This window comes from Aedes albopictus, chromosome 3 (assembly GCF_035046485.1).
Source record: "Aedes albopictus strain Foshan chromosome 3, AalbF5, whole genome shotgun sequence".
Taxonomy (NCBI): domain Eukaryota; kingdom Metazoa; phylum Arthropoda; class Insecta; order Diptera; family Culicidae; genus Aedes; species Aedes albopictus.
The window spans coordinates 55,547,102-55,560,696 of NC_085138.1; the positions used below are offsets into that span (position 1 = coordinate 55,547,102).

General features: G+C 39.9%; 1 protein-coding gene across 2 annotated transcripts in view; it reads left to right on the plus strand.

Moving 5' to 3' along the window:
* The window catches only part of LOC109427069 (myogenesis-regulating glycosidase), an 87,497-nt gene that overhangs the window by 47,122 nt on the left and 26,780 nt on the right, over nt 1-13,595 (plus strand). The gene's annotated exons all lie outside the window — the stretch shown is intronic.

Sequence of the window (13,595 nt, forward strand, 5' to 3'; positions counted from 1 at the left end):
CGAATCTCTGCAGATTGAGCTGAACAACTTCACTTCTTGGTGCTCTGTGAACCGGATGTATTTAAATCCCTCAAAATGCTCGGTTATCTCTTTCGGTAGAAAACGCTCGCTCATGCGTTTTGATTACTCTATTGCCGGCAAGATCATAAATAGGGTATCTTCGATAAAAGATCTTGGCGTCGTCTTAGACGAAAAACTAACCTTTAAAGACCATATAGGTTACGTCACTTCGAAAGCATCAAAGTGTCTGGGCTTCATATTTCGTGCTGCTAAACATTTTACTGATGTTCACTGCTTAAAAGCTTTGTACTGCTCCTTAGTGCGTTCCATACTTGAATATGCTGCTGTCGTTTGGGACCCTTATTACAGGTGTAGCGTTCTTCAAATCGAAAGGATCCAACGTAAATTCGTTCGGTTTGCACTCCGTAACTTACCCTGGAATGACCCATTGAATCTCCCAAGTTACGAAGATCGCTGTTTATTAATAGATCTCCCACTTTTGGAAACTAGGCGAAAAGTTTTCAAAGCTTGTTTTGTTGCTGATGTCTTACAGTCTCGTATAGATTGTCCCTGTGTTTTAAATTCTTTGAATATTGATATCCGTCGTCGTTGTCTGCGTTCATACCAGTTTCTTCGTCTACCTGCTTCACGTACCAATTACGCTTATAATAAGCCAATAATTAGTATGTCCCGTATGTTCAACCGGTGTTTCCATGTTTTCGATTTTACTCTGTCTCGCTCAACTACTAAAAGGCTCTTTAGTAGGGTGTCTCTCAAAACATTTACATATTGTTACTGTCATGCAGTATGAATCAGTAATGATCATAGCAACCCAATATTCCTGAAATTCTTCGAAAATGTACATTTGCACGTACTGTAATTTCTAAAATTTGTCGTGTGTTGTTTTAATTGCATGGTAGTCATGGAAACTAGTAAACAAAATCGACTAACGTAAGAAAACATGTTTTTTTCATTGGTTGTGTTATCATTATCATACCGATATCTCAGCTCATGAAGGAGATAGCTCAAAACTGTCTTCAGCCGAAATAATCTGCTATAAAATAAGGGAATTGTGAATCGCGGGAAAAATTTTAAAATCCTTATAAATTGAGCATTTTTGAAAAATTTGGTGAAAAAAATCGCGATTTTTTGATATTTTAACCTTTGCTAAATATATAAAATCAGCTTTGATGACCTAAACTCCCTCCAAACTTTGTTTGCGGGACCCAGAACTATGATTTACTTTGATTGATGACTTCTATTTCTTTTATTTTTCAACTCATATTAGCATTTTTTTGGTAAAAATATCAAAAATCGTCCATTTTTCATAAAATCGATGCGTGCAACCTCTAAATAATTTTTGATTGAGTTTTCATGTATGGAGCTATTGTTGCTAGGACCCTAATCTATCATTCTAAGGGTGAGCAAGTTAACTTTTTGACACTTTTTCTATTTTGGGACACCCTACTCTTTAGTGATGTTTTTCGTGTTAGTTAGTTAGGTTTGTTAGGTTGTGTGAATAGTTTAAGTAATTTATAATGTTAATGTTAAGTTAAGTCATTTTTTGTTCATCATTTGGATTGTATTATTTCTGTTGATGAGTAAAGATGAGGAGGTTTTGCGCCCATTTGAGAAAGAGCTTACATGATTGCTCTACTCAAACGGGCTTTTCCCTGCTCCTAAATAAACAAAATAAACATAAAATAAACATAAAACATACGATAGTTGCTCGCCGCGTGACGTGAAAATCGTTGTCGGCGACATGAACGCGCAGGTAGGAAGGGAGGAAATGTACAGACCGGTAATCGGGCGAAACAGCCTGGACGCCGTATCGAATGATAACGGCTAGCGATGCGTAAACTTTGCAGCCTCCCGTGGTATGGTAGTCCGAAGCACCTTCTTTCCCCGCAAAGATATCCACAAAGCCACCTGGAGATCACCCGACCATCAAACAGAAAACCAAATCGACCACGTTCTAATCGACGGTAAATTCTCCTCGGATATAATCAATGTCCGCACATACCGCAGTGCGAATATAGATTCGGATCACTACTTAGTCGCTGTTTCGACAGTTATCACCACGCGTCGAAGTCGAACGCCGTGGCTCAACATCGAGCAGCTGCGTTACGTAGAAGTGGCTCAAGACTACGCGCAGTAGTTAGCAGTGGCCCTACCAACGGAAGAGCAGCTTGGCGCAGCTACACTTGAAGATGGCTGGAGGGACATCCGATCCGCCATAGGTAGTACCTCGGCTACAGCACTAGGCTTCGTGTCTCCGAATCACAGAAACGACTGGTACGACGGCGAATGTGAAAAGTTGAAAAACGAGAAGAATGCTGCAACACCGTGCGAGAGCGAATGAGGCACGTTACAGTCAAGCGCGGAACAGGCAGAACTCAGTCTTCCGGATGAAGATGCACCAGCAGGAAGAACGAGATCGCGAAGCGATGGAAGAGCTGAACCGCGCTAATGACACACGAAAGTTCTACGAGAAGCTGAACCGCTCGCGCAGAGGATTTGTGCCACAAGCCGACATGTGCCGAAATAATCACGGGAGTATTCTCACGAGGTGGTCGACGAGAGGTGGTGGCAGCATTACGATGAGCAACCTCAATGGCGACGTTGCAAGTACCGAAGGTAGCATGGTAACAGATCTAGGAGTATGTGCACAGGACGAAAGACTTTCGGGCCCTGACCTCCAAGAGATTGAGGAAGAGGTTGACTGGTTGAGAAACAACAAAGCCGCTGGAGCAGATCAACTACCAAGCGAGCTTCTAAAATACGGTGGAGAAGCACTGGTGAGAGCACTACACTGGGTCATTACCAAGATTTGGGAGGAGGAAGTATTACCGGAGGAATGGATAGAAGGTATCGTGTGTCCCATCTACAAAAAGGGCGACAAGTTGGGTTGCGGGAACTACCGCGCGATCACACTACTGAGCGCTGCCTACAAGATACTCTCTCAAATTTTATGCCGCCGTCTATCACCGATTGCAAGAGAATTTGTGGGGAAATATCAGGCTGGATTTATGTGTGAACGCCTTGGAACCAACTGTCGTCCATATCGCGAAAATCGGGAGGCTACGGTGAGCGGGTCACGTCATCAGGATGTCGGATAGCAACCCGACTAAAATGGTTCTCGAGAGTCATCCGACCGGTACAAGAAGACGTGGAGCGCAGCGAGCTAAGTGGGTCGACCAAGTGGAGGACGATTTGCGGACCCTACGCAGAGTGCGGAACTAGAGACAAACAGCCATGGGCCGAGTGGAATGGAGATGGCTACTATGCACAGCAGAGGCCACCCCGGCCTTTGCCTGATCGGTAAGGTAAGTAAGGATGGTTCACCCGAAACCATTACGCAGTTTTACACATCTTCCATTGATGCTTTTAATCCGTCTAGTCAGCTTCCCAGGAAAGCCGTTTTCGTCCATGATTCGCCGTAGCTCTGTGCGGTCGATACTGTCGTATGCCGCTTTGAACTCGATGAGCAGGTGATCCGTTGGGAGCTGGTGTTCGCGGCATTTCTGGAGGATTTGCCGTACGGTGAAGATCTGGTCCGTTGTCGACCGGCCGATAACTTCCCACGAACTCATTCGTTTTGGGTGACAGGCGACGGAAGATGATCTGGGATAGCACTTTGTAGGCAACATTCAAAATAGTGATCGCTCTGAAGTTCTCACATTCCAAATGGTGGCCTTTTTTGTGAATGGGGCAGAATACCCCTTCCTTCCACTCCTCCGGTAGCTGTTCGGTTTCCCAGATCCTATCAGCCGGTGCAGACAGGTGGCCACCTTTTCTGGGTCCATCTTGATGAGTTCAGCTGCGATGCCATTCTTACCAGCTGCTTTGTTGGTTTTGAGCTGATGAATGGCATTCTTAACTTCCCTCAGTGCGGGAGTTGATTTATTTCCGTCCTCCGCTGCACTGGTGCAGTCGTTTCCTCCATGGTCGTGGTCTCCCGTGCCTATGTTCTCCACGCCATTCAGATGCTGATCGAAGTGCTGCTTCCACCTTTCGATCAGCTCACGTCCGTCCGTCAAGAGGCCTCCGTCTTTATCCCTGTACATGTCGGCTCGTGGCACGAAACCGTTGCGGGATGCGTTGAGCTTCTGGTAGAACTTCCGTATTTCTTGGGAACGGCACAGCAGTTCCATTTCCTCGCTTTCCGCTTCTTCCAGGTGGCGCTTTTCCTCCCGAAAGAAGCGGGTCTGCTGTTTCCGCTTCTGTTTGTAACGTTCCACGTTCTGTCGGGTCCCTTTCTGCACTTGATTAGAAAACCCTCAGGTGCGTTTGATTTCCCTGGCTAGGCGACTACACTAAACTTCCTTCTCTAGAGTTTGATTGTGATCGGGGTTTCCGAAGCAGCTAGCGGATAGATGCGAATCGCATCATTCGTTCTGAGTCCGATGTCACAGTTGTGCACAAATGATGAATTATTTTTGCTCACAGCCACAGCCGGCCTATAATGATCAGGATTGATAAATACCATATTACTTACCAAACACTCAAGCAGCCTCAAAAACACGAAAAACTACTTAAAACAGTCACAAAGATACAAAAGTGGTTTGTTTGTTTACATTTTTGGTGACTATCTGCCAAGCGGAGAGTTCTTAAGAGCAATTAGTCTGAATTCGCATTTCTTTAAAACCTAGCAGTGTTTGAGTAGCGCATATAAGTATGCGTTAAGAATAAGTAGGTATATGCTAGGTTTCACAGCATATTCTTAAAGAACAGCCACTCTAGAACAAGTTGCTTCTACATTTACTGATCTTAAACCATCTGAAACAAAACCAGGAGGATTTAACTAGATGGCGTCCATATTTTTCATCACGACGATCAATTCCTGCTTGCAAAGTCTGTGCGCCATGTTGATGTTTGGATTGTGTTTTGAATACATAGTTTTGGCAGCTGGATTAAAATTTTTATATTTCATCTATATATATATATATATATATATATATAAATGCAGTGGCATACGTGGGACCGCGCATAACTTGCGAACGGAAGGTCCGGTTTTGGTCGTCTTAGTTTTGTTCTGTTAGTTTTCACCCAAGGAAAGTTTATGAGGCAAAAAACATGGAAAAATTGAGGTTTTGAAAATCGATCTTCCATACATTTTGTGATTTGTTCTTGACTAGAAACTTGAAACGTCAAAAAACGCAGTAGGCAAGACAAAGTTTGCCGGGTACAGCTAGTTTGCCAAAAAGATCAAAATGACGTGGCGCTTCGCTTTATTTAGAGGCAATATATCGCATTATACCAGTAAATTTTTTGGCAAGAATTTTTTTGTCATGGTAACAGAGTTTTTCCCCGTGAAAATCTACAAATAAATATTATTGACATGGATGACCAATTCGTTTTTGCATTATTATTAATTTGTAATTTACTGCCAATTTCAGTGATGATTGGCTTCAGGTTCATTCTAGGTCTTTGGTTTAATTCGTTCATCTAAGCCACAAAACCAAGTAGCCTATATAACGTTTTAAGGAATGGTTTTAACAACCTCCTGTAGGGTGGGCCCTTTTGAGTTTAATATGGTTTTATGACGGATTTATTAGAGCTGTTAAGCTTACTAAGCTTTAAAATGAGTTTTATTGGTTTGATTATAACAATAGCTTGTAGACTATGAGAAAACTTAAAATGTTACTTGGGATTTGAGATTCCGTCTGCTGTGGTGATCTCCAATTGTAACGCTGTGTTGGAAAAAGGTGCTGCGGATGGCCATGTTTTTGAAGGTGGCGAAATCAATGAGTCGTAGGCCGTTTTCGTTCGTCTGCTGGTGGGCGCTGAACTTTCCAATCGTCGGTCCGAATTCTTCCTCCTGGCCTACCTGACCGTTTAAATCTGATATGATGATCTTGACGTCGTGGCTTGGGCAGCGGTCGTACTCGCGTTCGAGCTGCGCGTAAAATGCGTCCTTGTAATCATCAGTGCTTCCGGAGTGTGGGCTGTGCACGTTTATTATGCTGAAGTTGAAGAATCGGTCCTTGATCCTCAACCTGCACATTCTTTCGTCGATCGGCCATTAACCGATCACGAGCCTCTGCATATCACCCATCACGATAAAAGCTGTTCCCAGCTCGCGTGTGTTGCCGCAGCTCTGGTAGATGGCTAAACGCTCGTACCATGGATCCTGTCACACCTACTGCAGCGCTACGATGCCGAACCCGCGGTCCTTCAGTAGATCGGCGAGTTTGCGGGTGCTCCCAATGAAGTTGAGAGATCGGCGGTTCCACGTACCGAGTTTCCAATAGCGAGTCCTTTTTGTTCGCTGGGGTCGTTGCCGTTGGTCTCAGCTCGTATTATTCTGTTGCTGATTTTCCGTTACAATATTTTTTTTTACGGCTGGCTCGTAGGGCCTGACACCAACCCCCTAGTGCACGGTTGAGCTTATGAGTCCTTCTCTGGCACTCGGACGTTGATGCGGATCAAACGCTGTTGAGAGCCGCTCCTCCTGGAGAACAGACGCTCAGGTTTGCAGAAGCAAACCCCCCTTCCCTGTCAGCCTACGACCAAAGTTTTCACTGGGGTTGGTTACCCGATTTTTCCTAAGGTTGCTCGTAGTTTCCGGCCGGTACCACGATGAGGTAGCGATAGGAGTTGTTGGGCAGAGGCTAGCGAATCACAATGGGATCTGTATTGCGCAGCATACCCAGCCTTTACCGTGCCGTGTTGATTATCCACTAAACAAATATTACAAACATGCTCAAACTATACCCCGTTGGGTTGGGTATTAGAAAGCGGATAGAAACTAGGACGAATAAAAAAAAACAAATGGGCGAGGCAATTAACTTTTTTATGTTATTTAAAGTACATGCGCATTATCCATCGCGTCCAAAACTGCTACAACTTTCTCGTTGTGGCGATATTCTTCTTCTTTGTGGCTTTACGTTCCCACTTGAACTTGGTCTGCCTCACTTCAACGCAGTGCCCGAGCAGAGGAGAATATCAAATTAATAACTACGAAATAACATAACCTGTTTTTATATCTTGGTTTGTTATCATTATCTTATCAGGGCATTACTTCTCCATAACATCTTTTGTTGGGCAAACTTATTTTGTAATGAGCACGGTATTGATATACATACATTAAATAACATTTAAATAATATGTTTTGTTGTATAACAAATTTAGTTATTATTGAACTAGTGTGCTTAAATATTAAATCATCAATACCACAACGATAACAAGTTTTGAAATCAAAACTACATCATAAGCTTTACCTGTTTTCAGCATTCCGTGATAAGGAGCTTATGCATAATCTCTCATCTGTTCACCTTCCTCTTCTCTCTGGCCTTACATCCTAGCTGATAGCATACCAGCTTCTCAGCTTAATGTTTTAGTGTTATAGATAGTAGAGTCAACATTGATCAGCGGAGTTAAGCGACTTTTATCCAAAAGAACATGATTTCAACGATTCCAACAACGCCAACGAGCCATTTTACAAGATGTTTTCGACCAGTTGGTAAAATTCCAGGAAGATTTTATTGAAAGGTTTATTAGAAAAATACCATAAACTTCAGACTAGTCTTCTGAGGAAATTCAAAACAATTGAGTTGATTACGGTGGAGAGAGGGGGCACTCTATCTCCCTCGTGGCATTTACCATACCTTAAATTAAACATAAGGTACATTATTATATTTCAGGTGTATTATAATCATAACTTATTTTGTTTCTAAATTATTATCAATAACATCCAAAGATCAAAATTTGTTATTGAAATATTTTTATATTCATTGTTATTAAGTTGTTATTGGAACCAACAAAACATGTTATTAAATTGGTCTTCCAGGAACATTTTTTTGTTATGATTTTTGTTATTTTGCCGCTTATGACAGACAAGTTTATAACATAATATATTATGTTAATAACATGAAAATAACTGATTCCATTGCTCAGTTATTTTGCCAAAATAACGCATTTTGTTATGGAATTGTTATTTCCTTCTGCTCGGGTGTTCTTTGAGCATTTCCACAGTTATTTATTGAAGAGATTTCTTTGCCTGTCATTGCATATATTTGCATACTGTGAGGCAAGTACAATGATAGGTACACTATGCCCAGTGAAGTCGAGAAAACTTCCCGACTGAAACGCAGGTATGCTATGCTTCTTAGTGTGAGTGCAAGTGCGCGCGGTTTTAATATGAAAATGAGCTTCACTGTGCACATTTTCAGTGTGGAATACTATCCCTTCTGGAACGGGAATCGAACCCGGCGTCTGCGGATTGGCGATCCAAAGCCTTATCCACAAGGCTGACTGGGAGACCCCAACGATATTGGTATAAGAATTTAAAAAATGTGTGCGTGTTTCTAGGCCATGTTAGTGGTCTACATTTTGTAAAAACAAATGAAAATTTTAACCATAGAGTGTTGGTTGATGGTAATTATCGATAAATTCTATGTGAGAACAAAGAAATATATTTATTTTATTTATTTACAACGCCTTGAAACAAATAGTGGTTGTACAGACTGATTTGGTTTAACTTATAACTATTACAATATAAACATTTGCATTTATCTATAATACATTAACACAGGGCATATAATGACAAACTTTAGAATAAATAAATTCTGAGGTTGTAGTTCAACCATGCATTTTATTGTTATATTTTTAGCGTCTTTTTTTTTGCGTGTTAAATAATGAGCCATCAATGACTCAAAATCGAGGGGTCCGTAAAAATGATTATGGCTGGATTGAAATCCCCCTCAATTTAAGCAACTAAATGCATCTTTTTTACCATTTTGGTAAGGATTTTCAGAAAATCGCCTCCTAAAACATTATTAAAGACAAAGGTGTAAATAGTGAACCGGTCTAAGCAGAAATTGCTCATGTGCTTCCCAGGAAATTAGGACACAAATGGAGACGCTTGGTAGTTGAAGTTTGGTAGTTGTTACTCGCGATTAATGCATTGATCATTAAAATGCCATTTTATGTTTCCAATGTCCATTTTTTATTGACAAAGGCAGTCCATTTTCTACCCTTCTTACACCCATAAGAAGGGTATAAATATCGCTCAAAAAAGCGACTTTCGATCCGAGGCTCGGAGGGCCGAGTTTCATATACCAATGAACTCAGCTCGACGAACTGAGCATATGTCTGTATGTGTGTATGTGTGTGTGTGTGTATGTGCATTACAAAAAAAAGTCGCGCACGTTTCTCAGCCGTCTGTCAACCGATTTGAGTTCTCTTGGAAGCAAATGAAAGCTACTACATCCTAGTAGGACGCTATTGAATTTTTTTTCGATTGGACGTTTGGTTACCGTGATATCTCTCGAAGAGTACTTATGAGCATAGGCGCTAACTTGTGACGTAGTTGGGGGGGCAAAGCTCTCAAAAATTGGACAATACATTGAACTTTTTTAAATTCAATGTACTTGTTTTCACGTGAATATGACTAAATAAGGTAAACTGAGTCGATATTTTCTGCATTGAATCGATTTTGAGAGGCCTTGCCCCCCCAAATACGTCACAAGTTGGCGCGTATGCTTATGAGTCATACATCTAAACTTTTTAAGATTTTTGACCAAGTGTATCATAATAAACATTTCGGCCGTTTGTCAATCAATTTGGGTTCTCTTAGCATCAAGTGAAAGCTACAGCATCCTGGTAGATCGCCCAGAAATTTTATTTCGATTGGACATTTGGTTACAGAGATATCTTTCGAAGAGTATTTAGAATTTATACAACTAAACCTTTTGAGATTTTTGACCAAGTGTATCATAATAAATATCTTAGCCGTCTGTCAACCGATTTCGGTTGTCCTGGCACCAAATGAAAGCTACAACATTCTAGTAGAACCCTATTCAATTACATTAGGATTGGACATTTGGTTACCGAAATATCTTTTAAAGAGTTTTTGGAAGTAATACAGGTTAACTTTTTGAGAGATTTTTGACCAAGGGTACCATAATAAATATCTCAGCCATCTGTCAACGGATTTGGGTTCTCTTAGCACCAAATGAAAGCTACAATATTCTTGTATAAGGAGTGTATCGTAAAGTAGTTGAAAATGTTTAAAATTGCCTCAAAAATAGTTTAATACAACTTTTGAGTAATTTTATTTTTGGAGATACTGTATAAATCCTTGAAAAAAGAAATGGCTTTTATTATTTTTTAAAAATATTCTTTTAACTGGGTTTTTAACCTAGATTACTGAACGCATGTTTTTAAGTTTTTGCACACCTTCTAAAAAATTGAAATTGCGAAAAAAGTTCAATAATGTTCGAAAATTGTTAACTTTTTTGTGCAATTATTATAAGCTCCAGAATCCTCATGATATAGGCAAATTATTTTTTTCAAGAAAAATCTTCACTGCATTTAGGCGCAATTCTTAAAAATGAAAAAAGGCCATTTTTGAGGAAGCTCTTTTTTCTATGCTCCTCTAAATCATGTTTACGCAAATCAAAAATACATAAAATGAAAAATTCGCATTTTTTAAATAGGGTATGTTTTTTAATTTACGGACGAATAAGTTAGAGCAAAAAATAGAATTTTATAACCTTTTAAGATATTAAAAGCAGAACTTCAAAGTTTTACCAAAAAATAGACGTTTTTTGGAGTGGACCATTTTGTAGACATAGGAGATTTTTCTATCGAAAATATGAATTTTGAAAGTCGGTGTTGAATAATATGTTATGTGTACATAACTGTTAACAAGCATCAATATTTTCCAGATTTTTTATCGTACAAATTTTACTCGCTACAGATTTTTGAAATGTTGAAAAATCTTAACAAAATTGCATTTTGTGCAGATTTTTATTTTGTGAGGTGTATTCATTTAACCATATTTTAAATAATACCAAACATTTTCCAAATTTTTCCAAGGTATTCTAAACTTAACTATATTGTGAAGATTTCATAGAAGAACCGAAATGAAAAGGCCAACCCAGCTTCGAGATAGAGCATTCTGAACATTTTCAACTACTTTCCGATACACTCCTTAAGGCCCTGAAATTCGACATTTGATTACTGAGTTATCTTACGAAGAGTATTTCAATAAATTCTTTTTTATTATTATATTCACTTGTTATCTTGCATTAGGTTTTAATCAGTCTATGGGAAATTATTTTTCAATAAATAATGCTGACCTCATACAAAGTGTATACTATCAGGTTATTGTTTTCAACAAAATCATAAATAGCAAAATATAAATTCACAGGAATTTTATGAAAACTAGCAATATGTTAAATGATAGCTTTGAATTTATATATTGTGGGAAAAATGAAAGAACCGGACAGCCTAAATAACTAGCTAATGCCAAAACTGATTAACTTAGTAGATATATTATTTTTGTCCTTTCTACACCATAATCATGAATACCAAGTACTTCGGAGCAAATTTAATCGACTGATAAGGAGATATTAGCACAGAGAACAGACATTCAAGCTCGAACAAAAATACGTCGAAATCGTGTGTAAAGGATTTAAGTGTACCTCAGCGCCACCAACGGAGACTGCCCCACATATAAAGTCGATTTGACCCCACGATGGCAGTGTTCATCGTTAAAATGCACTAGCCGACAAAGCGACATGAGCGCCAAACGGCCAAAAACGGCGAGCACTGGAAACAAATTTGACAATACAACAATGTGAGTGATGGGACGCTAGCGCCGCACAACGGGAGCATATCTAACCACATACTCTAAAATGACCGTTACAAAGTTTTACACAAGGCAGAAAGCAAAGATAGACGTTTGTTCTCTGTGATATTAGACAAAGTGTATCTTGCTGATTTTCTTATCCATTTGTTAATCGATACAAGATCTTTTGGCAGTTAACAAAAGATGCAAAATTCCAGAATATGTAAGCCATTTTTTTTACATTCCATACAAGATTCTAGGAGGTGTCTGGCATTTCTGGTAGTTTAATCCATGTTCTGATGCTATTTTGGAAACCAATCCACTAGATGCCTAATCCACAATATTTTTTAAAACTTTTGGTCAATCACACAAATTAAATTTGTTAAATACGAATAATACAACAATATTTTTAATAAGTGTAAGAAGGGTTCTGTTCACCATGGGTGGATTAAATCGGATTTTTAAGTTTACAAACGAAGGTTGTGTGAATATTAATAATTAATTATATTAATGTTGTTGAGAAATGAGCTTTGGCTCATTTGTTTGAAGCGGTAAATGTGCTGGTATTCAGGAGCATTTCGTAATGGACATTTATTTGGCTTCCATTTGACATAGAGTATCTACGTGCCTGCTACATAAATAGAGTACACATGCAAAATGATTATTGGAAGAGGAAGCCCTCAGTTATTAATTGTTGGAGTCCCCATAGAACACTTAGCTCAAAGCTGAGAAGTAGGGTTTGTCTCGTTATGAGACGTTATGCCATGGAGAAGAGAAGAAACCCATGGATAATTTTTTTTACAATGGATGGGTTGCATCTACTAAAACCATTTTTGCTCGGGAGAGCGCTGATATTGCAAGCAACTTTTCAAATAAAGAAAGTGCAGCTACTGCAGCCTAAATCACGCTTCGCCAACCACCCACACACATCAGCTGTGTGCCCGGGGGGCAAACAATAATCGCGTCACTAACATAGGGAAGAACCGTCACATTGTACAATGTTCATGCATACATACTGCGCTAAAGTGCCATACGGGGACCAGCAGCTGGCTGTCTACTAAAACTGTTCAGCAGGTTCGCCTTCGTTTCGTCGCCCAGTCTCGCGCTCAGTTGACGCGATAACGTTTAACAGTGCGGTCGAGATCACTGTTGTGCGATCTCTCTGTGGATGATCCTCGTAAACGGTCGAGAAGATCTTCGGTTATCATAGACAGGGACTGACTGGCGGGCCGAGTCACACCGAGTGTGCGTGCTAAAGTGAGTTGATTAGCAGCGGAGCAGAACTGGATCAACTTGATACGTTATGACGTCGGCTGTTTGCCGGAAAAATTTGCTTATTTAGTGATTTTGAGATTCAGTGTTCCGCGCTACTGTACGATGATGAACTCAGACAGAATTTTGTTAGGATAGTCGTAGTCGTCCGGTCAGAAGATCGTGCAATAAAACAGTGCACGTTATCTATTCGCACTTAGGCAAACAATTGCTGCAGGTATCCACGCGAACCTGGGTATTCCGCTTTTGTCTATGACTGATGCAGCTATGTGATAGTGTCTAGGCGACAAACAGCAAAATACACAAGGGAAGAAGTGCTCACCGGAGCAAAATAAAACAATCAACGGTAGTGTATACAAAATGTTTGGAACATGCGTTTTAATTGCTAGCTAATTTCTTTGGCTCTGATTTACGATTCACCTTTATTGCCTTCAAATGTGACGATACTACGTGCGGTCGTTTGGTAGTACCACAGACAAATAGACGTAACACTTTGAGCAAATTACAGTAAAAACATGGTTACGAAAACGTAGCTGTCCAATGTCAATCTAGTTGTGTTTGGTTGAGCAATCACTAGGTGGAGCTAAAAAGATTTGCGCCTTTAAAGAACGGTTTAAAAAAATCACTCAAAGGCCTTTTTAATTAAGAACATATAATAAAATAGGAGCAAAATCGACGTGAGCAGGCAAACGGAAAAATATCAAATATTTGAATCGACCGTTAAAAAGGTAATCGATGGTGATAG